Raw genomic sequence first — 13,442 nt, 5'->3', positions numbered from 1 at the left:
TTATTAGTCAAAGATTTCAAGATATGATAAGACAATATGGAATCAAACATATCTTAATTTCGAAATATCACCCTCAAAGTAATTTAGTAGAAAGAGTCATGAAAGAATTAGGACGATTATGTAGAACTTATTGTGCACATAAACATACTCGGTGGGCCAAACTAATGCCTGAATTCGAAAAGATATTAAATGAATTGCCTCACCTAACGACGGGATTATCACCTATAGAAATTTTAGGCAAACGAATTATAGGTGAGCCTTTACTAGTTGCTTTACCTTGGCCACCAGTAAATGAGATCCAACAATGTATCCCAGACGAAAAAGTTTGCGAACAGATTGTAAAAAATGCCGAACGGAGAATTAAAAGTTATAATCAACAGGCTATAGAACCCTCATTTCAGGTAGGAGATCTTGTGTTAGTACGATCTCATCCTAAAAGTTCTAAGATCGGTAAGGAATGTAGAAAATTCTTCTTGATCTTTGAAGGTCCATATGTTGCACATAAGATTGTACATCCCAAAGCATTACTTCTTATGGAACCTTCATCAGGTGTAATTAAAGGATTATATAGTGTTGATCAAATGAAACCCTTCATTCCTAAATAAGTTAATATTTAGTATATGTTATACACGGAAGAGCGTTCATAGTTTATTCATGTGAAGTTTTTCGTGATAGTTACGTGTTATTTTAAATAAATGACAGAAAGCTTAAACATGTGTTCTACAATAATCTACTGGTACTTCAAAAAGAGAAAGATAACCCAAAGGGGGATTTATATGGAAGAAACTTTGCTCTTAGGTCAAAAGGAATTTTGCATATTTTAAATTTACTCGGATAGTAGGAACCAAAGGGGATGGTTAATAGTTTTAGGGACCGTGGGCGTCCAGAGCTATATGGCTCACGAGAACATAGCAGAGTGCCTTTAATAGAGGTTTGCGATAGTGTTAATATAGAACACACCAAACGGGGCTCTCTCGCTTGTTTCTCATAAATAAATGGCCATTACCCAACAAGGTGTCCGAAGGTAAAGAAAGCCGTGCCGAGATTCTAAAGAGAGTTTTGCTTGATTTCTTCTTGACCTCAGGCATAAATAAGGCATTAGGGAAGAGAATGACGTAAAGTGAATAGTACTATTAGTTATTGTGAGAAACTTATTAGTAATATACATTCTTGAAAAGAATAACTCTAGTAAATAAATGAAACTGAAACTAATCTATCACAATTTGAACGCTCTGTCCTAATGTACAACGTTAAAGAACGTACTAAATTAGTATTTATTAGCAACTATTAACTGAAGAGGAGCAATCTCCCTATATTCGGTTACGAATTACCATAAGAGCACAATTAAGAGTAAATGATAAATAGTCACAACGATATCGTATTAAAAGGATTAAATCTCTCTAATAGCAAGGACTCTAGGTTACGTAAAATGTGAGGAAAATGTATTAACAGTTAAATATTGTATATTGAACAGTTTTAATTTCGGTTAAAACCTGACAAACTGAGCTTGTGGGTGGGGTATGTAGTGGGACGAAATTAAACGTCACCCATCCACCAAGTCAGCCCAGTTTGCAGGTGACTATAAGTTTAATTTAGTTTTTGTTTATGTGTTTTCTTATTATTTGTAATAAATGTGAATTATCTAAAAGTTTTGTATTTTTTTATGTGTTTCATGTACGGAGAGATCGGCGCAACGAACGGGGACAGCATCTTCGTTGCCGCGACCAGAGAGGAAATTGCTGGCCGCTATACGTCGCGGGTCGACAGCCAAGGAGCAACAGAAGATCCTGGAACCGAGTTGTTGCGTCGTGTTTCTAAAAAATTAAAAATGAATTTTTATACTCTTTTTGTACAACAATGACGTCATAATGATCTTAATCTTATTGAGATGTTAGTCACTGTCTGTCAACGCTCAAGTTCACATCTGTATGTGTAGGAAGCTAATAAAATAGTGTATGTTACTAAAGGTGAAACACGTGTCTTGAAGATTTATTTATGAAGACTTATGTGAACGGATTAATAATATATTTGACAAGATTATTGATTCAGACAGCGTTGGCCGAAACTTTGAATCTAAAAAGTTTATTTAATGTGTGATTCTGATATCGATTAGATCAAGATAACGTGTGTCGATATAATTTTCTGAGGAGAAACAAACGAACTTTAAATTCGAAAAAGTTACGAAAACCAATTGGCCCAAGTGATGTAATTCTCTGCACACGACTCAACTGATGTTTTACAGTTTCGTTCAAGAACCATTCTATGACAATTTAAAAAGAATATAAATCATTTTTGAAGTGGGTTGTAACTGACGTAGGTGACGAAGTCTGCACATGGTCATACATATATCAAACGAAAACCTAAGGCGTCGTTACACCACAGAAGGTGACAACACTGGTGGAGCGAGATACTTCAGCTCATGCCATTTGGTCTGTTGTGTATGCCTGGAAACCAAACAAAATTCGCCGAAACTTTTTGTTTGGTTTTTCTAAACTGAAAAGGACATCACGCAGGCAATGAACCCTTCGGTAATTTCAAATAAAGATTGGTAAATTTCGGTGGGTATAACCTATAGCTAACATACTCGTATAAACCAAGAACGTTTGTAGTTAGTGTCCAATAGGTATAAACGATGAGACGACCACATAATGGAGGACGGTTAATAAAATTATAAATCAAACACAAGCCGCATATATATTCCTCCTTTAAGAACTTTATGCATTGTACTGTTTAAGTGATGCGTTTATTTTGCAGTGTTTGTAAAGTGGCTAATGGTGATGATAATAATGAGACCAAAACGAAACTGGTTCAGAAAACCATTTTAGGCCAGCCACTAATTAATTCACCCCAGTTAATAATAAAAGAGAATCTGCGCGTATTCAGTTCACAGCCAGTTGCGTCTGACGTAGTTTCTAATTATTTCTACGGTTTAGATTACTCTGGCAGCAGATGTAGAAGATTTTGTTTGGAGCACCTCAAGTTATCCCGTTACACACAAAGAACTAAAATAAACTCTCAAATTAGAGGTGTTACTCATGTAAAACAATATACTTCTAGGAGAAAGACAATAACGATTAGGACTTGCGTCACCACAGAAGGAAATATTAATCCCGCCTATTTTATTCAATTCTAAATCCTTTGTTTACTACTTTAGCACCAGGTCAAGTACTTTCACCACGAAATTCACGACGATAAGAGGCGCAGAAAGTGTTTAAATGTTTTAGTTACTGTCAGCATGATGGGTAATTTTATTAAGAACTATTTGGAAAGTGCAACACATGGTAAATAACAATACTCTTGTAGCGAGATGACCACACAACATCACCGTCCGAATGAACGATAGCTGCAGCGACGAATAATTTTTGGGAAGGAAGATATATTCCAGTCGTTTTTCCTGCAAACCTCACTGCTATTTCTTTATATTACACTCCATTAGAGATACGCTCACGCCAGTTCATATTTTTGGAAGTGTCAGAACCGTGCCGCTATTAATTATTTAATGAATCATAATTAAATCTGGGCATACCGGTATTTTAACGGCAAATTACACTGTGCAGTTGTGTGCGGCGTACGGAAAAATTATAACTCAGCTTTCACACGTCTTATATTGTCAGAATGGTCGAAGTTCACTTCTGTTTCTTATTTCTGGTCTTGCAATTAGTAGGACGCACGTATAATACAGTGAGATACTTACATTTATACTCTACGGAAAAATTTCTCAAAAAAAAGATACGACTTCTCCTCGCGAACATAGTACATCAACTTATACATCATTTAATTTATGTTGAGACTGATTAATAAACAAACATGGGCGAGACATTCTCCAGTCTCACACACACACACACACACACACACGCGCGCGCGCGCGCGCGCGCGCGCCGGCGCGCACAATCACGCATATGTACAATACACCCGAAAATTTGTCGTCGATCTAATATTTCCTTTTCTTTAGGAATTTTTTCATGTTTCTAATTCTTTCCTGTTTCTATAAACAGTTTTAACTGAGTTGGGATTTGACAAATTAATATTATGGACTAGAGTCAAGCAGCTGTGTATAGTGTACATTTTTATTCTTTGTGTTACGTACATTACTAATATAACGGCGTATTATGTTATGAACATTATGAAGATGTAAAGGTCGTACGAAATTGCTGTTAAGTTGTCTAGTTGCTTAAACTGTTGTATGACAAATAAAGTTCACTTTTTATGTCTTTAGATCATATACATTTCTCACGAATAAGATAGAATTACCTGAAATTTTTATTCCATGTTTCATTAGATCAATTAAGTATTCATAACCTGCTTTCTGACACACCAACCCCAATCACTAGTAACACGCAGAGAAGAAGTGGTAGAATTAAAGAGTATACTTACGTGACACGTTATTTTTGAAAATTAAAACATTATCCAGAAACATAAATCATTCTATTTTGTAGACGGCTTCTCCCCACTCCATGTTCTACAGTTCATGTTGTATCTTTTCTTGTGACGTGTGGTATCAGCAGCGCTCATTTATTAATATGATTTAAATCACTTGCTATTTATTGTTATGAAATGACGTTAAAATTTACTTCATCAGAGGACTGGAACATCTGACAATTAAGACTGTCGTCTAATTGTGTGTCAGTAATAAGCAATATTCGTACTGATTCTGCAGCGTCACGCGTCAAGCAAGGAAAAGTAATGTTTTACATTAAAACCACCAATATCTGTCAGATGTAAGCCAATTTTTACTCGTTTTATTTCATGTTTACATGAAAGAGTGCACCGCAGAAAATGTCGACGCTGACCTCTATGGACGATATATCCAAGCTTTTAAAGCGGTATGGAAACGACGCTATCTGGTGGTCAGCACTCGAAATACGAGCATAGCTATACAGGAATCCATTTAATAAACTTAAAAGTTCGTAGAAGAAAAGATAATCGAATCTCAAATTTCAGCTCACCTCTATTATAACAATTTAATGTATTGTTACACAGTAAAGCCGTTTTGCATTCGATTTATAACTCATCTGCTGCTTGTTTTGGGTTTTTCTCGGGATGAAGTAGGCACATTTTTAACATGCATCGAGAGCTCAGACAAAGTTGCAATTCTTTCATTGTAAGATTTATGCACTGAGTGACTGTCAGTTTCGAGATCGTAATAAAAGATGTCATCTACTGAAAACTGATCTTTTTATTTCGCTAGCAATTTTAAAGTATCAGCGGCAACGTACTGAATGCAATGTTGTTTTTTCTTTGTATTGCGATAGTAAACTTAGATTAAGCATAGTAACTGTATAGAAAATTTTCAGATACGTCACAAGCAGCATCAGTACATGAGGTTTATATTTTAAAAGATAGCTCCAACTTACAGGCTGGCGCTTTAGTTACTGTTCATCATTTCACAGTGAACAGAAATTTTGTCCTTTGTCATTTTGTGTGACGGTACGAATGGTACTCACGTAGACACTGACGTAAGAGTATTTCATGATTTACAGGAATGTGTCTGTGGGCATGCATAAAGCAGTTGTTGAAACTGAAGTTAGGAAAGTAGAGATTACCGCAGTTTATCACCCTGAGTTTTTGTGGGTGCATACAGCATGTACAGTACCGCCTTCGGAGGGGTGTGTAGAGGGGAGGGGAGAATCACGCAATAAAATATAAATTTCTCGTACCAACTTATTTCCTATCTAATATGGTTTTCATCACGTCTTTGCCCATCATGTACTTAATTTGAAGTTGCAGTTAAAACAAGGAAATCACGATGTGCGTTTGTAGGCTTACGCACAGTCATTCAGTACAACATAATTACTGTTGGAAGCATGCGCAGAGAATATCTGAACCATTTGCATTATTGACTGCACAAAAGAAAAAAGTGAAATTCACAGTGATCGTAGAAAATATTTTCTATTAATAATGAAAATATTGTCCCTGTAAACCACCGTTTAAAGTAGGCGAAAGATATTTATATGAGCCCCGAGCTACATGAAATCAAGAACGATTTTTAGTTAGTCATATACTACAAAATGTCGATAAATATAATATTAAGTATGTAGAGAAGGTTCTTTAAAGACTGAAAAATTTCATGATCTTTTGTGAAATTATTCATGACCTTAGATAGTAGTGGTTTTACATGTTTGGTTTCAATGACTAAAAGAAATTTGGCAGAACAGATCATACCCTTTGAGTGTCAATGTCATAAGACATTGCTTCGTTAAAATGTCTGAAACAAATACGAAGCATTGTCAAGCAAACCCATTGTAAATATTAAGAAATAATGTGACTGGCGTAAGCAGAAGAAACGGACTCTATGAAATTACACACTTCTCTAATATCATTGCGTGACGATCTTTCAAATATTGGCTCAGATGATTGCTAAGAGGCGTGATTTCGGTGTCATAAATGTTTATCTGAGGTCCCGCTCAAGATAAGTATTATCTTACATTAACTGAAAGCCTTGTTTGGTTGTCGCAGCGCACGTATATTAATCAAAAGAAACGCTGCTTTAAACAGCAACCTGACTTACGAAGGTGTGGACGACCAACGACAAGGCATCGCTACTGAAATATCCGCTTCGCTTGATCGTTGCTAACGTTCTGCCGACCCATTCAGCGTCAAGTTTGCTCCCGGTCCTGACACAAAATTCCATACTGCCTCAGTTAATTAAAAACAAATTCTCGCTAAATTAGCTGCTTACAGAGGCATAACACTTTTAACGACACCGAAGCTCTGCGTGGGCAGTTGAGCACACAGTGGAAATGTTTCCACTCGGATGAAGCTCCCAATCGAACACAGAACGACCTTCCATTCCTGTAGTGTCCGCAGCACTATGAGGTCATTTTACGAGTAGTTTCTTCGAAAAATTGCTGTTTCTCTATGTACCTGCATGTTATTTATAAATGTACGTCTCATTTGTGAGTCATGGATGAATCTGATAAACTATTGTCTGACAAAGATGGGGAACACGTTCGTCTGCGACTTGCTGAACTTTTCTGTGGTTTAGTAGTTAGCCCCAACACAGACTTTTTAAAGCCTCGAACTCCCATGTACAAAAGAGCTGCACGCGTTTCAGTAGTTTACAAATGCAGAATAGTGGTAAATATTTTACGGTAAGCACGTAAAACTTTATGGTTGAAGATGCGAAGCGTATCAATGATAGTTTAGTTAGCTGCTATTTATTTACATATAGGCAAATGAAAAAGTCTAGGGAGAATGTGTCATGCTATCATGTAATTCTACAAGTGGATTCTGTGATGTATGTGATTACTGTCGGCAAAATGTGTTGCGAACTGAGTTTGTATTACAGAATTATTAAATTAAAATATTATGCATGCTACATAAGTTTTACTGCATGAACAGAAAAACGGTAGTGAGATATAAACTTCTTTCTTTTCATCGTTTTGTGGGAGTATCGGCGAGAAACAGCTTCGAAAAGGTTTGAAATTGTGTGTAAAATCGGTAACTGACCTCATTAGCGCACTACCAGTTACACTGCCTTGAGACATAAACACAGCCGCTAGCTCTAATATTTGTTGTTTTATTGACAGCTGTTATTTTTTCCGAAACTGTAGTACATATTTAAGAATAAAATTCAGTCATCAATAGTGAAAACATTTTTATTTCGCTTTACCGGTTCAACAGGTTAGTCTGTCGTTTTCAGAACCCTACAAAATTAGGGATACTCTAAAATCATGAGACATGGCCATACTTTTATATACAGTATAAGAAGTGTGTTACAATATCTTACTTAGTTTGGCAGATGTCATACTCTTCTTCCCACCTATATTCAGAATATTTGTTGAACAATCACTATACACTGGAGAACAGACACTGTTGTGATCGTAACAGAGTGTTTTATAAAATGTGGAAATTAGCCCACTGCTTTTAGATATTATATGTAAGTATGGTTGTTCTAATTACAAAAGTTTATTGGCCAGATCGTGCAAAAAATACAAAACGGTTGCTACTTTCGCCAAAATTAAACCGACATCTTCAGATCATTTATACGGAAAAAAGCTTTTTAAGGGGTCAATCGATTTCATCGACTGTTCAAATCAATTGAAGATAACTGTCAAATATATAAACCTACAATAATGGAAAATTCTAACCTGAAACCAATATACACCGCGTAAAAATTCGAAGTAAACGTACTATGCAGAGAGAACATTCCATAGTGCCCTCTTTCGTCATACAATAAGAGAATAGTTGTGCCACCCGGTCACAACAGTTACAAATAAAATACGTAAGACATGTGACAATGTTTTCATGTTGTGTCCTTGTTGACATCAGATGGGAAACTGTTTTGAGGTAATCGACGGAATATGTCATGTTTTGAGGCGCCACCAGATGACAGCAGTCCTTTACAACATAAGATTATGTCTTCGAAATACAATATAAAGAAGTTTACATATTTTATTTTTATATTTTTATACATACAAATATCAATAAAAGTTAAAGTACCTTGTACCCCAGGTTTCTCAAATATATACGCCATAGAATTTTCCGTAATTGTACGTTTACATACGTTTCAGATGTGTCCAATTAATGTGCCCCTGTAAAAAATTGTTTTCTCTGAAAATGATCTAAAGATGGCAATTCAGTTTCGCAGAAACTACTAGTCACTATGTATTTTTGTGCGATCTGGGCGAATAAACGTCCGTAATAAGAAGAATAAACGCGTTTAAATTCTAAGACCGCCGCCAGTACAGCTGACAATTTAAGCTAATCTCTACTGGTCCATCACGGCCAGGGGACATCGGGTGCTTTCACTTCTTCGTATTAAGTATCTGTACAACGATTGGAATTAAGGATATCCAATTTTATGTAGCTACACGATAAGTTCGTTGATTTGAAAAAAAGCTTATGGGGCCTGATGATGACAAAATGAATTGCCGACATTGGTGGCTTTCAGAATAAAATAAAATACCTTAAGGTACACGGCTGTTGATAAAAAGTTTATTGACACTGGAAAGTATAAGCTAATCGTCATTACAGCACATTGTTTCTCATATACCGAATCAGTTAAGTAACACACTGCCATGTTACAGGCTACAATTCGGGGCCCTCTAGCTCATGAGATTAAGAATAAAGATGTAGAACAGCAAATGAATTTTTTTTATTTAAATAACTTTACGGACTTCCACATAAAAAATTCTGGTGCATAAGTTTTCAGCACGCCGTCATAGCTTCCCTAATTTTGTAGGCTTCTGAAGATGACATTAATTTATTTAAAGTGGAAAACCGAAATAAAAATTTCAAAGAAACTGACGACTGAATATTACTCTAAAATCCATTCATCAACAGCTCGTTTCATTATTATCAGAATGTTTTATTATTATTATTAACGTTATTACTAACATACTACATAAAACATCAACGTAAGACAATGCGTCGTATAGGTTTGATTACGAAAGCAATTTAAGTTTTTAAATTCTGCCAATAATTATATGAAATACTGAAAATCAAGTTTTTGAAACTTTTGTAAGCTGTTAGATGGGCAAAATGCAACCGGAACTGGGTGACGTTTAGCCGCTAGTAATACAAAAAGAAACCCCCTAAATGATAGAAAAGCTCCAATAAAAAGTTGTCAATCAGCAGGTTCTGAGTATGACTGGAAATTTGTGTCATCTCGAAGATATATTCTGTGTCTCAAATGTACCAATGAGTTATGCACTTTCAACCTAGCTCTATGTGGTTCAAAGGTGCTTTTGTAACGATTTGCATGATACAGTAGTCATCTTTCTGATGATTGGCCGAAAAGGCCCCTAACGAATTCTCTCGAATAAAGCAAACGGAATAGGTTGTAATGCGCAAGGGTATGATACTCATCGGCTACACGTACTTCAGTAATGCCTATGCGATTCATACCTTGTATCCAAGAAACACAGTAGGAAAGCTGTATATCTTTGTAACTGATCATTTGTGTTTACTGAAAACCCAAAGCGTTGTGAACAGGATTAATCACATACGAAATCCTTACTGCGGGCTCTGTTAACCTGAATATAGAGTGTCAACAAGTGTACTTAACTACTCGTACATTTCGTGAAGAAGTCCGTCACTTGTCTTGTTAGGCTAACTCTTAACTCTTGGTCTCTCTTAGTGCAGATCGGATGACAGTATAAGTCGGACAGCTCTCCAGTTTCCAGTCTTCACTGTCAAATCTTGAACCTTCATGTGGACACGCACTTCTAGTCAGAGATATCAACAAAAATTTTCTGAACAATAGTCCTTCCGTATCAAAATTCACTGTTATACTTTCCTGATCAACGCTCACACTCATTCCATTTGGACCTACTCACCATACAGCAAGCACTCACACGTTCATCGAAATCACCAAACAGAGTAATTCGCACTGATCAGATTTCTGCACCAGGCCTCTCTGCTCATGATGTCATAGTCACAAATTACTCACTGCTGTGCCCAAAGAATAAAACGCAAACTTCGAGCTTTAGAGAACTTAAGCGCGTAAGTTTGTCTGAGCTTACAACAGACGCTGACGATATATCTGGGCAGGCAACAGCAGGGAATAATGCCGACATAAATAACAGAGTCTCTAATCTCATTAAGAGACTCAGTAACTTATACGAAAAACATGCTCCTATAAACATGCTCCCCTAAAGAAAGTAAGAGTAAGGAGGAAACCTGTGCCGTGGCTCACAGATCATCTCAGACACCGCTTGAGTGTCATTGACGTGGTACACAGGAAATACAAGCGGCATATGATAATCACATCACATAGAACCAGCTACGCAACCGAATAAGACAATGCGTCTTGAATGCAAAACTCAGGTAGATCCACTCGCTGACTGATGACTTTGACAGACCTGCCGCACGGTGGAATAGGCAAACCCAAATATGCTGCTGACACTATATTTCTACTGAAGTCCTAAATGAGTATTTTGTAATGTAGACATCTAAACCTGACCAACACACAAGGGCATAAACCATCGATTCCCTTAATGCATCAGTCGTTAGCGTATAAGAGAAATTTTCTCTGCAGACAGTAAGCCCAAAGACGGTCAGGGAGTCAACTGCGGGAATTCGTTCTGCACCTGCAGTACACGATAATATTACAGTGCAAATGATTCACTGCTGCCCACAATAACGGACAGTTTCAACAATTCTTTAACCTCTTGCACCTTCCCATCAGACTGGAAGCACATACTCATGAAACCATTACCAAAGAAGGAATCTGCCAAAGAAACCTCAGGCTACCGACCCAGCACTATCCAAGGCTTCACGGACAGCTCGCTAATTATTTCATCCCACATAATAATTTAGATGAACGCTAGTACGGTTTCCGGCAAAATCCCAACACTACGACTGTTCTTACGGGAGTGACCGACGATTTAAAAGAGGCCTTGGACAAACTGCAGACTGCTATTATGTGTTTTCTAGATTTCAGCAAAATATTCGATGCTGTGGACTTTGACATGTTACTTGTTATACTCAAAAGCCTGAACTTTTCTTCAGGTGCTGTAAAATGGTTCCAGTTATACCTTATGTAACACCAGCAGTGTGTAATGATTGGAACAAAACGGGTCACAATGAAGGAATGTAGTATCATAAACCCCTCAAGAATCAGTATTGGGACCGCCACTATTCTCATTATATGTTAATGACGTTCAACTGTTTTCTACCACTATACATACCACTTATACGCTGGTGATCTCCTGCTATATGTAAAAGCAACCCCACAAACTTGTGCACAGCCATCCAGCATTTAAATGCTGATTTACTTGCCATGTCAGACTGGGTGCAGAAATTCGGTTTCAAACTTAACTCATCTAAAACACAAGCAGTTTCTGTCGCTCATAGAAGAGAATCTCTTCCACCATCAATCCTAAACGGCCAGAAATAATCTTTTCTTCTTCTGCATAGAACTTGGGAATAATTGTGTATCATCACCTAGGTTGAACTGAACACACCATTGCACTCTGTAAGAAGGTGTCAGCGTCACTTCATTCACTACAGAAATATAAAAATAGTATTTCCTTCCAAGCTTAAAAAGAAGCTTGTAGAGTCACTTATACTATCTATACCCGACTATGCTAGTGCTCACGCTTACTGGAGCTGGTGATGAATGCTTGTGCACGATATATTTGTCACATTCGCTTTTTCGACCATATCACTCCTGCCTTCAATTATCAAGGCTACGTGTCAGTCAGCGTAGAGACTCTCATACTTATGCTTGCACTTGCTCTATCGTCTTCTCAATCACTGCACTCTCTCTTAATTATCTTCAACTCATATATTACTCTCTGAGCAGCACCTGCTCTCAACACAGTAAAATCCTCGCTGTAGCAGCACATAACACTACCGTATTCTCTAAATCATTTTCCGTATCAAGATCCCAACTCTGGAACAATCTTCCACAAAATATCAGAGAAACCAAATCCCTTCCAAGCTTCGAAAGAGAGCTAATGGCCCACCTTTTATCACAATAGCCATCTATCCCATACTCATATTCGCTGCTTAGTCTCGCAAATTACCGCTACCGCTACCCCCCCCCCCCCCCCCAAATTTCTCCTCCCTACTTGTCATCAGAGTTCTCTCCTTGCATTTTATTGTCTCCTATCTTCTACTGTCACTGTCATTTCAGTCTTCTCCTTCATCTATATTCTTTTCACTCCTGATAACTCTAAACATAGACTCAAATGTACTAAAATAATTCATACAGTTCCTTACGCCATTCACTATTATTATTGTTGTTATTTCTTTCCTTTCTCAGACATTATGTCTGGTTAAAAATGGAAAGTGACACCGACCTTGATCAGGCGTGACTTCCGTTTAACTGTACGGTATATGTTACATTGCATTTACGAACTTTTGGGTAATTGAACATGTATCAATAATTAAAGATTTCTGTAGTTGTATATATACGTTTGGATGTAGCTGTATTGCGCTGATGTCCTGGTAGATATTGTGTGGTATGACTCATGTAGTAGTATAATTGGTATAATCACAACTTTATCCTTATGCTACATGCCCTTGACTTCCTCAGCCAGTTGGATGTATTTTTCAATTTTTGCTCCTGTTTTCTTCTGTATATTTGTTGCATTGGGTATGGATATTTCGATTAGCTGTGTTAATTTCTTCTTTTTATTGGTGAGTATGATGTCAGGTTTGTTATGTGGTGTTGTTTTATCTGTTATAATGGTTCTGTTCAAGTAGAATTTGTATTCATCATTCTACAGTACTTTTTGTGGTGCATACTTGTATGTGGGAACGTGTTGTTTTATTAGTTTATGTTGTATGGCAAGTTGTTGATGTATTATTTTTGCTACATTGTCATGTCTTCTGGTGTATCCTGTATTTGCTAGTATTGTACATCTGCTTGTGATGTGATCTACTGTTTCTATTTGTTGTTAGCAAAGTCTGCGTTTATCTGTTGTGGTATTGGGATCTTTAATAATATGCTTGCTGTAATATCTGGTGTTTATTGTTTGATCCTGTATTGC

Source organism: Schistocerca serialis, chromosome 2, assembly GCF_023864345.2.
Source record: "Schistocerca serialis cubense isolate TAMUIC-IGC-003099 chromosome 2, iqSchSeri2.2, whole genome shotgun sequence".
Classification (NCBI taxonomy): domain Eukaryota; kingdom Metazoa; phylum Arthropoda; class Insecta; order Orthoptera; family Acrididae; genus Schistocerca; species Schistocerca serialis.
The sequence above is the reverse complement of the archived record's forward strand: the minus strand, read 5'-3'. Positions refer to the sequence as shown.